Source organism: Otolemur garnettii, unplaced genomic scaffold (assembly GCF_000181295.1).
Source record: "Otolemur garnettii isolate 467f Iridium unplaced genomic scaffold, OtoGar3 scaffold00030, whole genome shotgun sequence".
Lineage (NCBI taxonomy): Eukaryota > Metazoa > Chordata > Mammalia > Primates > Galagidae > Otolemur > Otolemur garnettii.
The window spans coordinates 4,739,944-4,754,885 of record NW_003852425.1 but is presented as its reverse complement, the minus strand read 5'-3'; positions in this window follow the sequence as shown (position 1 = coordinate 4,754,885).

Sequence of the window (14,942 nt, the reverse complement as noted above, 5' to 3'; positions counted from 1 at the left end):
CCAGGCAGGGCACAACACTCTGCCTCTGCTCAGTTCTGGATTCTTGAGCAAATTGCTGAAGCTCCCTGAGCCTCGGTTTCCAGGCTTATCCAGTGGAGATAAGAACTACCCCTGACTGCCCTCAGGCTGTTATAAGCAATAAAGTGTGTGCATATGAAGTGCTTGCTATAGGAGTGGCATGCAGAGGAGCTCGACATGGGACAGCAGTACACTGCATATGCTCTTCCCCACATGCATTGGTAGAACCAGCAAATTGGTTTCAATTTGCCCAACTAATCATCAGCCTTTTATCACAGTCCAATGAAGTGAGCATGTAGATTTACTATGTCTGATGCAAAGAGAGGAAGGAAGTCAAAACATTAGGTAGGAAAGCTTCTGTAACAACATTTTTTTAAAAAGCTTTTAATAGAATGTGCTTTTTCTTTCTTTCTTTCTTTTTTTTTTTTTTTTTTTTTTTGCAGTTTTTGGCCGGGGCTGGGTTTGAACCTGCCACCTCTAGTATATGGGGCCAGCACCCTACTCCTTTGAGCCACAGGTGCTGCCCACAAAGATAACATTTTTGTAGTGTAAAGTGTTCATGGCACCGCAAAAGTATCCATACCTCTCTTTTGTAAGATCTGATGCAGCTGACCTCTTCAAACAGAACTGCAAACTAAGTAGGTAACCAAAGTGGAGGCCACCTAGTTTGTAGGTACTTTATAACCTCAACATAGGTCTATTTTAATTTTTCATAACTCGAGTCTCTCTGAACACTTAGAGAGGCTAGCCTGAGTCCCAGGAAGAAAATAAAAATGTTTGAAGCAATGGTGAGTTATGCTGAAAATAAAAGGGGCAGGGTACAATTTATCTCAAAAGACAGATTTGATTTGTATTTGAACATTTTAATTATATGCAATAATTTTATCTTCCGTACCCTTCTACTCTGCGAAAATGATTCTTGGCCTTAGTGGTAACATTCTTGAAGCTGATTCTGAGTTAGTGGATGTAACTTCCATGATAATAAATAGAGGTGAAAAAAGGAGAAAGAACTGTTTAAAATTGTGCATTGAATTGGCAACTTTATCCTTTAAACAATAACTTGGAATATGTCGGGTATTGCCAGGGAATGAGCTGCTCTACCTAAATAAATATTATAGCCAGGAAGCATCCCCAATTGTTTATACCAATTTCTGTGAGGAACTCTGTTACTTTTTTAGTCCCCTACAGCAGTAGACAGAATACACTGTATATACAAGCCTCTTTTGACTTTCTCCTGGATGACTTGAGGTAATCATTTAGATACTTAGAAGGTAGAGAAGTAATATATCAGAAACAGCACAAACACAGGATTAGGAGGACTAGCTATAACTCACTTTTTGTAAACTTGGACAAATCACTTTCTATGGGTCTCAATTTTAAAATTAGGGGGTTGATTTCTTTTTCTTTTCTTTTTTTTCGCAGTTTTTGGTCGAGGCTGGGTTTGAACTCACCACCTCTGGCATATAGAGTTGGCGCCCTACTCCTTTGAGCCACAGGCGCCGCCCATAGGGGTTGATTTCTAAGGTTCTTTAAGAACTGAAATCCTATACTGCTGAGCTCAATTGGGCTGTATGTGGTGGCTAAATCCACATTCTCATGTAATTCAATCCCTCAGTGGTACTGAACACAATTGCCCCCTCCAAAAAAACCCACTTCCTTCATTTGGGTTTCAGGACACTACGCTCACTGGTTTTCTTCTTACTTCACTGGCCTCCCCTTCTCTGAATCCTTTTTGAAGGCTCCTCATCTTCCCAGCGTCTACACATTGTAGTGCACCACATTACACACATTCCTATATTATTACACCCAGTTCTTTGACTGAAGGCATAAAAACATCTCAACTGTTGATACATCCCAGATTTAAATGTATGGTCCCCTTAATTCCAGACAACCCATTCAACATCTCCATTTGACTATCCAATAGGCATATCAGAATCAAGAATCTTAACAGAACTCTTGCGTTTCCCCCAATAAGTCTATTCCTTTTCAAAACTTCTGCATGTCAATACATGGGCCCTCCATTTATTCTGTTTCTCAGGTTTAAGCCTTGGAGTCATCTTGACTCCTCCGCTCCTACATGTCCTGCATAAGCTGATCCCACTGACTCCACTTTCAGAATATATTTCAAATCTGACACTTCCTACCACCTTCAACTGATCCCACCCTGGTCCAAGAGGTCAGCAGGTGTTGCCTAGAGATGGTCTCTTAACTAGTCTCCACTTTTGACCATTAAAAGGCCAGAATCAAAAGGATCAGGAGCACAGTGCTCCCTCCGTAACAAACCCTGATTATGTCTTTACCCTACTCATAACCTTCTGATGGCCTCATATCACAGAGAAAGCCCAAAGTCCTTAGGGGGTCCTGGCCCCACTCTGCTCTATGTCCCTTCACTCAAGTCACACTCACTGTTAAGTCTCACTCAGTAAGCACATGGACTGTGGCCCTACTATTCTCAGATGTTTGCACCATTTGCTCCCTCACTTGTTCAAATGTCACTTCTTCAAAGAGATGTCCCATGGTCGCCCTGTCCAGCATAGCAGCCGCCCCCTTCACTAACTCTCTTTACTGATTTCATATTTCTTACAAAGCATTTATTTCCACCCATTGTTATTTGCTGGTGTGTGTGTGTGTCTGTTTCCCCTGACTGGAATGTCATCTTAAGGGCAGGGACTCTGGCTGTTTTGTTCACTGCTACTTGCCAGCAACAACAGAGTCTGGTCTTTAGTACGAGCTCAGTAAATATTTGTTGACTGAACTATGAAGTATTGGACTATTTGAGAATGTTTGAGATCATAGTGTCGGATGGCTCTGTAATTTCCTTACTTCTCAGTACACTACTTTCTTCTCCCACTTCTACCCATTCATGGTCTGCTTCACCTGGTGAGCAATGATTATAACCCAGGCAGAATTCCAAGGTTTCCAAGGGATGCTACATAAATAAACTTGTTAGGACAGTAAGATTAATTTTGTGTATACTGTTGCATTAATAGGTCCTATCTGTGGCAACTGGATAACAGAGCCTGGGATGGGAGCCAGAAACTTGGAGGTCTAGTTATTAATTTTCCACCAGCCAGCTGTGTGATGGGGCAAGACACACGATTTCCCATCTATGGGTACAGACATTGTCTACTCTGCTCCAAGATCCTAAAGGTATCTTCATATGAACTCTGTGGAGCATAGTTCATACATTTCTGACACCTTTTTCTATCGTTACCAGAATGATTTTTTTTCTGCTTTTGGATTTGGGGATGAGTAAATGATGTGCTTACTTAAGAGAATATAATCTAGTCGATAGGAATTTAGGAATCTTATATTCCTCTATTAATTTCAGGAAATATTTATGAGGCATAGACTATGCCAAGCAGAGTGAGAGGAACTGTACATAAATCAGTGAATGAGACAGCCCTTATCTTTGCCTTTCTGGAGAATACGGTCCAATGGATAAGACAAGCCTCAAACAAGCAATTGCGTGTCAGGAGAAGAGTTAAGAGGCTTTGTGGTGCTCTAAGTCAGTGATGCTGTTAGCCTGGCCTGGGCGTGTAGAGGCACTGAAGAGAGACAATATCTGAGAGATATTTCAAAGGCAAAACTGATAAGCTTGGCAATTGATTTGATGTGAGGAATGAAGAAGAGGAGGAAAAACAGCTTGAGCCACTAGGAGTGGGAGTGGAGATGCCATTTCCCAAGAAAGGAAACACTGGAAGAGCAGCAGATATTGAGGTGAGAGGTCAGAAGAAAGAATTGAGTCCAGTTCAGGCTGAGGAGCTTGTGACATGGTTAGCAAAATGCCAAGAAGCCAGAGGGTACATGAGCTGAGGCTGTGGACATAAATGTAGGATTCATCAGCATATGTGTGGTACTTGAATCTGTGGATGAAATAGCATCACTCCAGGAAAGAACACAGTCAGCCCGGTGCCTGTATCTCAGTGGTGAGGGTGCTGGCCACATACACCGGGGTTGGCAAGTTCAAACCTGACCCAGGCCTGACAAACAACAATGACAACTACTACTACTACAAAAATAGCCAGGCATTGTGGTGGGTGCCTGTAGTCCCAGCTACTTGGGAAGCTGAGGCAAGAGAATCGCTTAAGACCAAGACTTTGAGGTTGCTGTGAGCTGTGATACCACAAGACTCTACTGGGGGTGACATAGTGAGACTCTGCCTCAAAAAAAAAAAAAAAAAAGAAAAGAAAGAAAGACAGACAGAGCACAGAGTCACAGGAGAAGAGGACCAAAGCCAAGCCTTGAAGAACTCCTATAGCTAATGTCTGAGTAGAAGAGAAGGTCAAGCAAAGGTGTCTGAAAAGATGGGCTAGGGAGGAAGGGAAAAACGGAGAGCTGGGCTCATAGGTCAAACAGAAGGGAGTGACCCGCTGTGATGATGCTGCAGAGAGGCCAAGGAAGGTGCAGTTTTAGGAGATAATGAGTTTGGAAGTTCTATTGGGGTAATTTGAAGAGTGACTGGTAAAAAAATAGACACAATTGAAGTATATACCTTTTCTTTTCTTTTCTTTTCTTTCTTTTTTTTTTTTTTGGATAGAGGGATTTGCTCTGTTGCATGGGCTAGAGTATAGTGGCATCATCATAGCTTACTGTAACTCCAAACTCCAAGGCTCAAGTGAGCCTCCTGCCTCAGCCTCCCAAGTAGCTGGGATTATAGATATGGGCCACCATGCCCAGCTAAATTTTCTATTTTTTGAAGAGACTAGGTCTCACTTTTGCTCAGTCTGATCTTGAACTCCTGAGCTCAAGGGATCCTCTCACCTCCTTCTCCCCCAGTGCCAGGATTACAGGCATGAGCCATTGTGCCTGGCCTAAAAGTATATACTCTTTAAAGAAGCTTTTGCTATAGAGGAGATAGAATAAAAGATAGACAGGCCTGGGAGGTCAAGGAACTGTTCTTCTTTCTTTAAAAACACAGACCCGAGCATGTTTAAATAGGAAGATAAAAGAGCAGAGAGAGAGGAAAGGGAGAGTGAGAAAGAATGAGATTAATGGATAGCGTAAGATTTCCAAGAAAATGTGAGAGAGTAAGATTTAGAACATAAGTGGATGGACTGACCTGAGATCAGAAGCACATGTTACTTGTTCTGTCCGGAGGGAAAAGGAAAAGATGGGTGTGGATACAGATAGGTCTGGCATGGAAAGTTGAAGTCGTTCCCAACTACTAACTTCTGTTTTCTCCGTGGTGGAGGAGGAAAGGGGGGAGGAGGAGAGTTGTAAATAAGGAGGGTGGAGAATGTGTGAAAATAGTTGTGGCAGATAGTGAAAAGCCAAGATAATTACAGAAAAAATGGTAGGACTGAAAAATCGAGCAGAGGCTGGTCACGGTGAATGTAGAGTGTTACCAACATGCCCAGTCGTGGCACCTTCTCCTGGAGCCCTGGGCAGGGATGGAGACAGCTGGTTAGTTGGATTCACGATGCTTTGCGGACTTGCCAAGTGGGACAAGCCACCCACAGGAAGGAGAAGTGCAGGGGATGCAAGGCAGTTGGAGACATAGCCCAAAACTTTATGGATGATTTTATTTATTTATTTATTTAGCAGTTGTCATTGTTTTTTAGCCAGCCTGGCCAGGCTCAGACCGTCCAGTCTGGGTGCTTGTGGCTGGCGCCATAACCACAGTGCTACAGGCGCTGAGCTCTCCCCACCCCGGGCTATTTTGGCTGGTTTATTTTTGTTTTTTCATTCTTTTCTCTATTTGACTTTTACAAGAAAACAAAACAAACAAGTCTACAGCAGGTATTTGTCGTTTGTTTATCCAGCATCCATCCCCTTTCCTCCAGAAATAGTTCTAAATTTTTACTTGAAACTCCTCTCCCACCCATTCTCAGCCGGTACCGTCCGGGCGGGGCTCCAGGAGAGGCGCAGTGGAGCATGTGACCTATCCCTGCCAATCAAAGTACTACATTTCCGGGCCACTGAAACAGGTGCTCCTATTGGCTGATGTCCCAAGTAGGCGCGTTCAGAGAGACCTTGGGGGCTTTCCAGGAGGTGGGAAGAAGAGACCCCGGAAGAGGTGAGGCTGAAACCGCTACAGTCATCTTGTGAGGTGCGGGAAAATCAGTAAGAACTGACCAAAAAAGCAAGTGTTGTTGCGGATGGAGAGAGAGAAATCAGGTTCTGGACTAAACAATGCCTGAAGTAATACACGACTTTTCAGGTCCGTAAGCCGGTGAATTTCTCTTTTTACTTGAGCTAGTTTGTGTTTTGTTTTCAAAAGGGTTTTTTTTGTTTGTTTGTTTGTGACAGAGTTTCACTTTGTCGCCCTTGGTAGAGTGCTGTGGCGTCAGAGCTCACAGCAACCTCAAACTCTTGGGCTTAATCGATTCTCTTGCCTCAGCCTCCCAAGTAGCTGGAACTACAGGCGCCCGCCACTACGCCCGGCTATTTGTTGTTGTAGTTGTTGTTGTTTGGTAGGCCCGGGGCTGGGTTTGAACTCCCCCGCTGCAGTGTTAGGTGGCTGACGCCCCAGCCGCTGAGCTACAGGCGCCAAGCAGCCTTCAAAAGGGTTTTTACCTGATGCAAGGCTTTAATTTTTAGAAAGGAGCCCCCGTCTCTTGGTTATCTCATTTTCAGAGATGCCTTTGCTGTCCATGTGAGAGCTGAGAGTCAATGAAGATGATCATGTCTCCTTGCTGAGCTCAGAATGGACAGCAGAGAAATGTTGTACAGCTGCTAAAATGATTGAGAAAAATTGTTTCAGAATGAAGATAAATGTTTTTAAAAACCCAAGATTTAAATGGTATATAAAATCTAGTTTCAGTGTTGTTTTTATAAAAGATGAAGTACATACAACAAAATCTTGCAATGATTGTTTTGAGTTATGAAACTATGGTTGATTTTGCCATCTCCACGCTTTCTGCATTCTTCCTAATAAGCATGTACCACTTTTATGTATTTATGTGCTTAATTTTAAAATTAATTCATATTTTTACCAAAGTAATGTGTGCAACATGTTTTTAAAAAATCAAATACCCAAAAGCTTATAATAAAAAACAGAAATCCCATGGGCAGTGCCTGTGGCTCAGGGAGTAGGGTGTCGAACCCAGCCTGGGCCAAACTGCAACAAAAAAATAGTCGGGCGTTGTGGAGGGCGCCTGTAATCCAAGCTACTCAGGAGGCTGAGGCAAGAGAATCGCTTAAACCCAGGAGTTGGAGGTTGTTGTGAGCTGTGTGACGCCACAGCACTCTACCCAGGGTGATAAAGTAAGACTTGTCTCTACAAAAGAAAAAAAAAAAAAGAAAGAAAGAAAAGAAAAAACCGGAAATCCCGTACCAGACCTCCCTACTTACTTACCTCCTATTCTAGATGGTTCTTCTGTCTATATACCTCCTTATTTCAAAATACTCTGCTTAAACTTCTATTAGTATTTTTCACTTATTAGTATCTTTTGGGATTCTGTTACATGAAATGAGGAATTAAGCTCTTTTCTGCACCATCCCCATTTAATCCCTTCCTCCCATTCTCCTGATATGGTTATGTTGCAGTTTAGATGTAATCTGTAGTAATTGTGTGCCTATTGTTCACTGCTAAGCCAATAATATAGCCACGAATGTTTCTGTTCTTTGATGTCTTTTTTCTTTTTCCTAGAGTTAATAATTGCCTTTTTAAAATTTGCTTGTTTCCATTAATTTCCAAATACTCACTGCAGTTTTCTTAAGAGGCCAAAAGAACTGTCAGATTTAAAGCAATGTTTGTCAAAGGGGAGAATATATCAGACAATCCTGCCATCACCACATGCCTCACATCAGGCTGGAGCTAGCACAGCCCTCCTTGCTCTTGGGCTGGTTTCTCTCCAGTTCTGCTACACAGCTTCACCCCCAAGATGTTGGATGCATTGTTTCCTGAGCCCCATTTCTTCCTTTATCTCCACTGTGTGGGGGGAAGCATGTCTTTCACTGGCTTTCTAAGAAAGAGTGCATAGAAGGCATTTTTAGTCCTTGCATATCTGAAAATTTCAGATATTTAGGTTATTCTCATACTTGATTGATTCTTTGATTGGATAAGAATTCTAGCTTAAAAATAATTTTCGCTGACGATTTTGAAAGAACTGCTGCATCTTATTCTATCTTCTGGTAATATTGTGAGAAGTTTGATGCCATTCTGATTCCTGTTCATTTTTTTATTCTCTTTGTATCATTTTTCAGATGGTTTTGATGCTCTGAAATTCACAATGAAATACCCTATATACTATGGGCATTGAGTTTTGTTGTTTTCCTACAAATTATGCTGCTCATACAGTATGCCCTTTTAATCTAGATTTATATTAATTCATCAATAATTTTCTCCTTTGTTTCTCAATTCTCTCTAATTGAGAATTGAGCTGTGCAGGGAACGCGTGCAGTGGGGTCAGTCCTAGTTCGGCCCCTCCGGGGTGAGGGAGGGCAGGGGAATGGCAGCAGCCAGATCAGTCCTAGTTCAGCCCTACTTGGGCACCTGGTGGGGAGGGGCGGGCAGGGGAATGGCAGTGGTGGCAGCACGCCCACACGTGGCCAGATCAGCACTAGTTGGGCCCACCGGGGCGACCGGGGGCAGCTAATTTTCATAGCTTTTTTTCCTTCAGTTTTTCACCTCTTTGATTATTTTGTTCCTCTTTTAGGAGATTTCCCCCTTTTTTTTTGAGACAGAATCTCACTATGTTTCCCTCTGTAGAGCGCTGTGGCATCACAGCTCACAGCAACCTCAAACACTTTGGCTTAAGCTATTCTCTTGCCTCAGCCTCCCAAGTAGCTGGGACTGTGGGTGCTTGCCACAGTGCCTAGCTGTTTTCTTTTGTTGCAGTTGCCATTGTTGTTCTTTGCAGGCCCAGGTCAGGTTGGAACCTGCCAGCCCCAGTGTATGTGGCCAGCGCCCTACCCACTGAGCTATGAGTGCCGCCCAAGATTCCTTTGATTTTAATGTCCAAACCTTTGTATTAAATATTTTATTTCAGCTACTGTATGTTTAATTTCCAAGAGCTTCATCTTTGTTTTCTATTGTTTCTATTTTCATTCTTGTTTTATGTTCCTAATATTATTTCTTATTCTCAATAGCAATGTTCATTGCAGAATTTAGAAAAAAAAAATCTGCTTTTTGCATTTTCTGTTTCCACTTGTTCTTTGCTATTTTTTTTCTTTTATGTTGGAGGTTTTTCCAAATGACCTCTGAGCTACTATTCATATTTTAAGCTACCATTCACAGGTCTATTTTGCTAGTTAGAAGTTTTGTGTGTGGTGGGGGAGGAAGTCTTGGAAGGACCGAGTGACTAGTGTCCTTCAATGAATGGTTGTCAGGATAAGAGCTACTCTTTCTCTCAAATGTCTCCTGTGAGAGGTCTTTTCTCTGGACTGTTTAGTTTCTTAGATATTCCTCTAAACTCATTTCTGGGATATATGACAGGCTGCTAGAATTTTGGGAGCAAGGCAGGGCAAGAAATGGCGCCCTTTCATTCAGTGTGCAGACTTTCACTAAGGAGTTCAATGTTTCATTAGCAAATATTTGTTGAGTACCTATTGTGTGTCAGGCACTATTTTATGCACTTCAGATCTATCAGTAAACAAAATGTGGAAAGATCCCTGCCCTCAAGGATCTTATAGTCTATCGACCTTGAGAAAGATAATCATATATATGAGAAATAAACAAATTAAATAGTATTTTAGTAGGTGATAAGTGCTATAGAAAAAGAAAAATAATAGTGTCTCCACTTTGAGATGTCCCAGCATTTTTTGCCAAATCAATATATGCCTTCCACATATTGATTTATGATTTTACCTGTAATTCCTGAAATGAATTTTACATTTCCTATCTCACTGAAATGTAAAAAACCAAATCACAACTCCACAACCACGAGTCCAAATTTTCAAAGTTTCCTGAATGTGGCTCTGTGTCATGGTCCTCAAATTTGTCTCAGAATAAAACCTCTTTAAATTATTTTACAGAGCATGGTGCCTTTTCCATTGACATTATTATGCCTTCAATTCTGGATATATGGCTTTTTACTCTTGGCCAATTTATGATGTGGTGATTAAAGTCTAAAATGTTTCCTGGAGACCACTATCGTTAGATTTTTTTTACTGATGGTTTGTAACCAAAGTTTTTGGTATGAAGAACTTAGCTTCATTATTTCAAGGGCCTAAGAATTTCCCATTCAAGGCATCTGTAGACAAGATTTATCTCACAGGATTTGGTGGTTCAAGCTGGTGACACAGCATGGCCCAACAGAACTCCTGGTGAGATTTCACACAAGATGTCTCTTGAGCCTCCAGTGCTTGCCTGTGCTTTCTTTCTCTCGATGTACCATATCTTTTGCCTTTGAATGTAATTCTAGCACTTTGGGATGCTGAGATGGGAGGATATATTGAGCTCAGGAGTTTGAGAGCAGCCTGAGCAAGAGTGAGACCTCATCTCTACTAAAAAAAAATTTTTTTTTATATTAGCTAGGCATTGTGGTGGGCACCTGTAGTCCCAGCTACTCTGGAGGCTGAGGCAGGAGGATTACTTGAACCCAGGAGTTTAAGGTTGCTGTGAGTTATGATGCCATAGCACATTAGCTGTGTGGGTAGCAGAGTGAGACTGTATCTGAAAAAAAAAAAGCCTATGTGATGTACTCTGTGAAGTTTAGTGAATCTTTTCAAATAACCAAACTAGGGAAATCTTTGCAATGGTGTATCTATATAATATATCGCTATTCAGCTGTTTGAGGGCAGAGCAAGATGGCCAAATAGAAAACTCCAACTATTTTTCTTCCATGTAAATACCAAAATTCAATAACTATCTACACAAGGCAACGTTTTCAGAAGAACCAAAAATCAGGTGAGGGCAGTGCCTGTGGCTCAGTAAGTAGGGTGCTGTCCCCATATGCTGAGGGTGCTGGGTTTGAACCCTGCCTCTGCCAAACTGCAACAAAAAATAGCTGGGAATTATGGGAGGCCCCTGTAGTCCCAGCTACTTGGGAGGCTGAGGCAAGAGAATCACCTAAGCCCAAGAGCTGGAGGTTGCTGTGAACACTATGGCACTCTACCGAGGGCAACAAAGTAAGACTGTCTCAAAAAAAAAAAGAAAAAGAAAATCAAATGAGTGATCACAGTACCTGGTTTTAACATTATGTCAAAGGCAAAGACACTGAAAAGAGCAGAAAAGACAGTCTTGCATTGCCTATCCCATCCCTCCTCCATCCCTCAGCAATGTACCAGTGCACCAAGTAGAGAAAGAATCTGTGTGCTCAGGAAAGGGAGAGAGTTAAGTAATGGTGGGACTTCCATTGGCTCTCAGAGCTGCCCTGTCAACCAGGGAATACAGCATTGGGCACAATTCTGTTAGTGCCCACAGAGGGAACATTTAGACCAGCTTGACTAGAGGAAAATCCTTCACCCTGAAACCCAAGTTTTGGCTAGCCTCACCTCTGGCTGACAAAAAGCATCCTGGAGCCTGGAATAAGTTTGTAAGGCAGTCTGGCCCCAGACATAGATAAACATTCACAACTATCAAGAATATCCAGGAAAACATGACCTCACCAAATGAACTAAATAAATAAAGTACCAGTGGCCAATCCCAGAGTGATGGAAATATGTGACATTTCAGACAAAGAATTCAAAGTAACAGTCTTTTTTTTTTCAAACAAAGTCTCACTATGTTGCCCTCCAAAGAGTGTCATGGCATCATAGCTCACAGCAACCTCAAACTCTTGGGCTTAAGTGATTCTCTTAATTGCCTCAGCCTCCCCAGTAGCTGGGACTACAGGCGCCCACCACAACGCTCAGCTATTTGTTGTTGTTGTTGTTGTTGCAGTTGTCTCAGTTGTCTGTAGTGGGTTTCCACAGGGTGTCCGAGCAGTACATGAATTCTTTCTCCTGGTGCAGGCCTTGCTCTTCCCGTCTATGAACTGTTGCATCAGTCCTCACACTACAGTCTTTTTCAGCATTGGACAGATCATTCAGACAGACAATCAACAAAGAAACATTGGACTTAATTTCAAATATAGACCCAGTGGATGGACCTAATAGATATTTATAGAACACTTCATCCAACAGCTGCAGAATACATATTCTTCTCTTTTAGCTCATGGATCACTCTCAAGGATAGACCATATCTTATGCCAGAAAACAAATTCTAAAAAATTCAAAAACATTGAAATCATATCAAGTATTTTCTTTGGTAATAATGGAATAAAACTAAAAATCAATAACAAGAGGAATACTGTAAATTATATAAATACATGGAAATTATACAATATGCTCTTGACTAAACAGTGGGACAGTGAAGAGATTAAGATGGAAATTTTTAAAATTCTCAAAATATAATGAAAATAAAAATACAACATATCAAAACCTAGGGGATATAGGAAAAGTAGTAATAAGAGGAAAGTTTATAGACTATGTAGAAAAGCTTCAAATAAGAAAACTAATGATACATCTCAAAGAACTAGAAAGGCAAGACCAACCCACCGCAAACAGAATACATTGTAAAGATTGTAATGGTAATAAATGAAATTGATACAAAAATAAGTACAAAAGATCCTTGAGCCAAAAATTTAGGTTTTTAAAAGATAAACAAAATTGATGCATCTTTAGCTAGATTAGGAAAAAAAGAGAGAAGACCCAAATAAATAAAATTAGAAATGAGAAGGAACATATTACAACTGATATCACAGAAATTCAAGGATCATTAAAGACTACTATGAGCAATTATATGCCAATAAATTGGACAACCTAGAAGAAATAGTTAGATTCCTAGGTACATACAACCTACTAAGATTGAACCAATAAAACCTCAAAAAAAAAAAAAAAAGTAACAAGATAGAGGCAGCAATTAAAAATATTCCATTAAAGGAAATCCCAGGATCCAATGACTTCACTTCTGTATTCTACTAGGCAGTGATAGAGGAACTTATACCAGGCCTTCTTGAACTATCCTCAAAAAATTGAGGAGGAGGGAATATTCCCAAACTCAATTTCTGAGGCCTATATCACCTTGATACCCAAACCAGACAAAGACCTAATAAGAAAAGAAAACCACAAGCCATTATCTCTGATGACACAGATGCAAAACCTTCCACAAAATACTAACCAACTGAATACAGCAACACATTAAAAACATTATTCATCATCATCACATGAGATTCGTCCAGGAATGCAAGAATAATTCAACGTAATTAAATCAGTCAATGAGATACATCATATCAACAAAATGAAGTACAAACACCAGAAGATCATTTCAACTGATGCTGGAAAAGCATTTGATAAAATTCAATATCCCTTCATGATAAAACTCCCCTAAAAGTAGGAATAGAAGGAATTTACCTTAACATGATAAAAGCCATATATGATTGATCTAACAGACTCACAACTAGCATGATACTGAATGGGGAACAACTGAAATCTTTCCTTGGAGATCTGGAACAAGACAGGATGCCCACATTCACCACTGTTACTCAACAGAGTACAGGAAGTTCTAGCAAATGCAGTCAGATGAGAGAAAGAAATAAAGGGCATCAAATTGGAAGGGAAGAAGTCAAATTATTCTTGTTTGCAGATGATATGACCTTATATCTAAAGAAACTGGAAGACTTCATGAAAAACTATTAGGATTGAGGGCGGTGCTTGTAGCTCAAAGGAGTAGGGCGCCAGCCCCATATGCTGGAGGTGATGGGTTCAAACCCAGCCATGGCCAAAAACTGCAAAAAAAAAAAAAAACCCAAAAAACTATTAGAACTGATAAACAAATTCAGTAAAGTTGCAGGATACAAAATCAACATACAACTATCAGTAGCATTTTTTATTTTTTTATTTTTATTTTTAAAAATAGCATTTAAAGTTAAGTAGCATTTTTACAGGCCACCAGTAAACAATCTGAAAAAGAAACCAAGAAAGTAATCACATTGATAATACTTAGAAATAAAATAAAATACCTAGAAATAAACTTAACCAAAGAAGTAAAAGATCTCTATAACAAAAACTACAAAACACTGATGAAAGAGATTGAAGTGGACACAAAATAATGGAAAAATATTCCATGCTCATGGGTTGAAAGAATCGATATTGTCAAAATGTCCATACTACCAGGGGCAATCTACTGTTGAATGCAATCATTGTCAATATACCAATGACATTCTTCACTAAAATAGAAAAAATAACCCTGAAATTTATATGCAACCACAAAGACCACAAATAACCAAATCCATCCTGAGCAAAAAGGGCAAAACTGAAGAAAACAACTTAACCTAATTTCAAATTATACTCCAGAACAGTAATAACGAAATCAGCAGGGTACTGGTATAAACAGAGACACATAGCTCAATGGAGCAGAATAGGGAACCCACAAATAAATCCAAACAACTATAGTGAACTTATCTTTAATAAAGTTACCAAGAACTTCTGGGGGAAAGGATCTGTTCCATAAATGGTGCTTGGAATCCTGTATATCGATATGCAGAAGAATGGAACCAGACTCTTATCTCTCACCCTGCACAAAAATCAAATCAAAATGGATTAGAGTCTTAAGTCTAAGACCTGAAAAAGTGAAACTACTCAAAGAAAACACTAGGGAAATAATTCAGGACCTTGGCCTGGGCCAGGACTTCTTGAGTAATACCCTGGAATCACAGGCAACCACAGCAAAATTGGGCAAATGAGATTACATCAAGCTAAAAAAGCTTCTGCATAGAAAGGAAACAATCCATAAAGTGACGAGACAGAATGGGAGAAAATATTTGCAAACTACCCATTTGACAAGGGATTAATAACTAAAAATGTAAGGAGCTCTAACAACTCAAAAGGAAAAAAAACCAATCTGATTAAAAAATGGGCAAAGAATCTGAATAGCCATTTCTCAAAATAAGATATACAGATGGTCAATAAGTAGATGAAAAAATGCTCAACATCTTAGTCATCAGAGAAATGCAAATCAAAACTATAATGGGATGTCATGTCACCCCAGTTAAAAT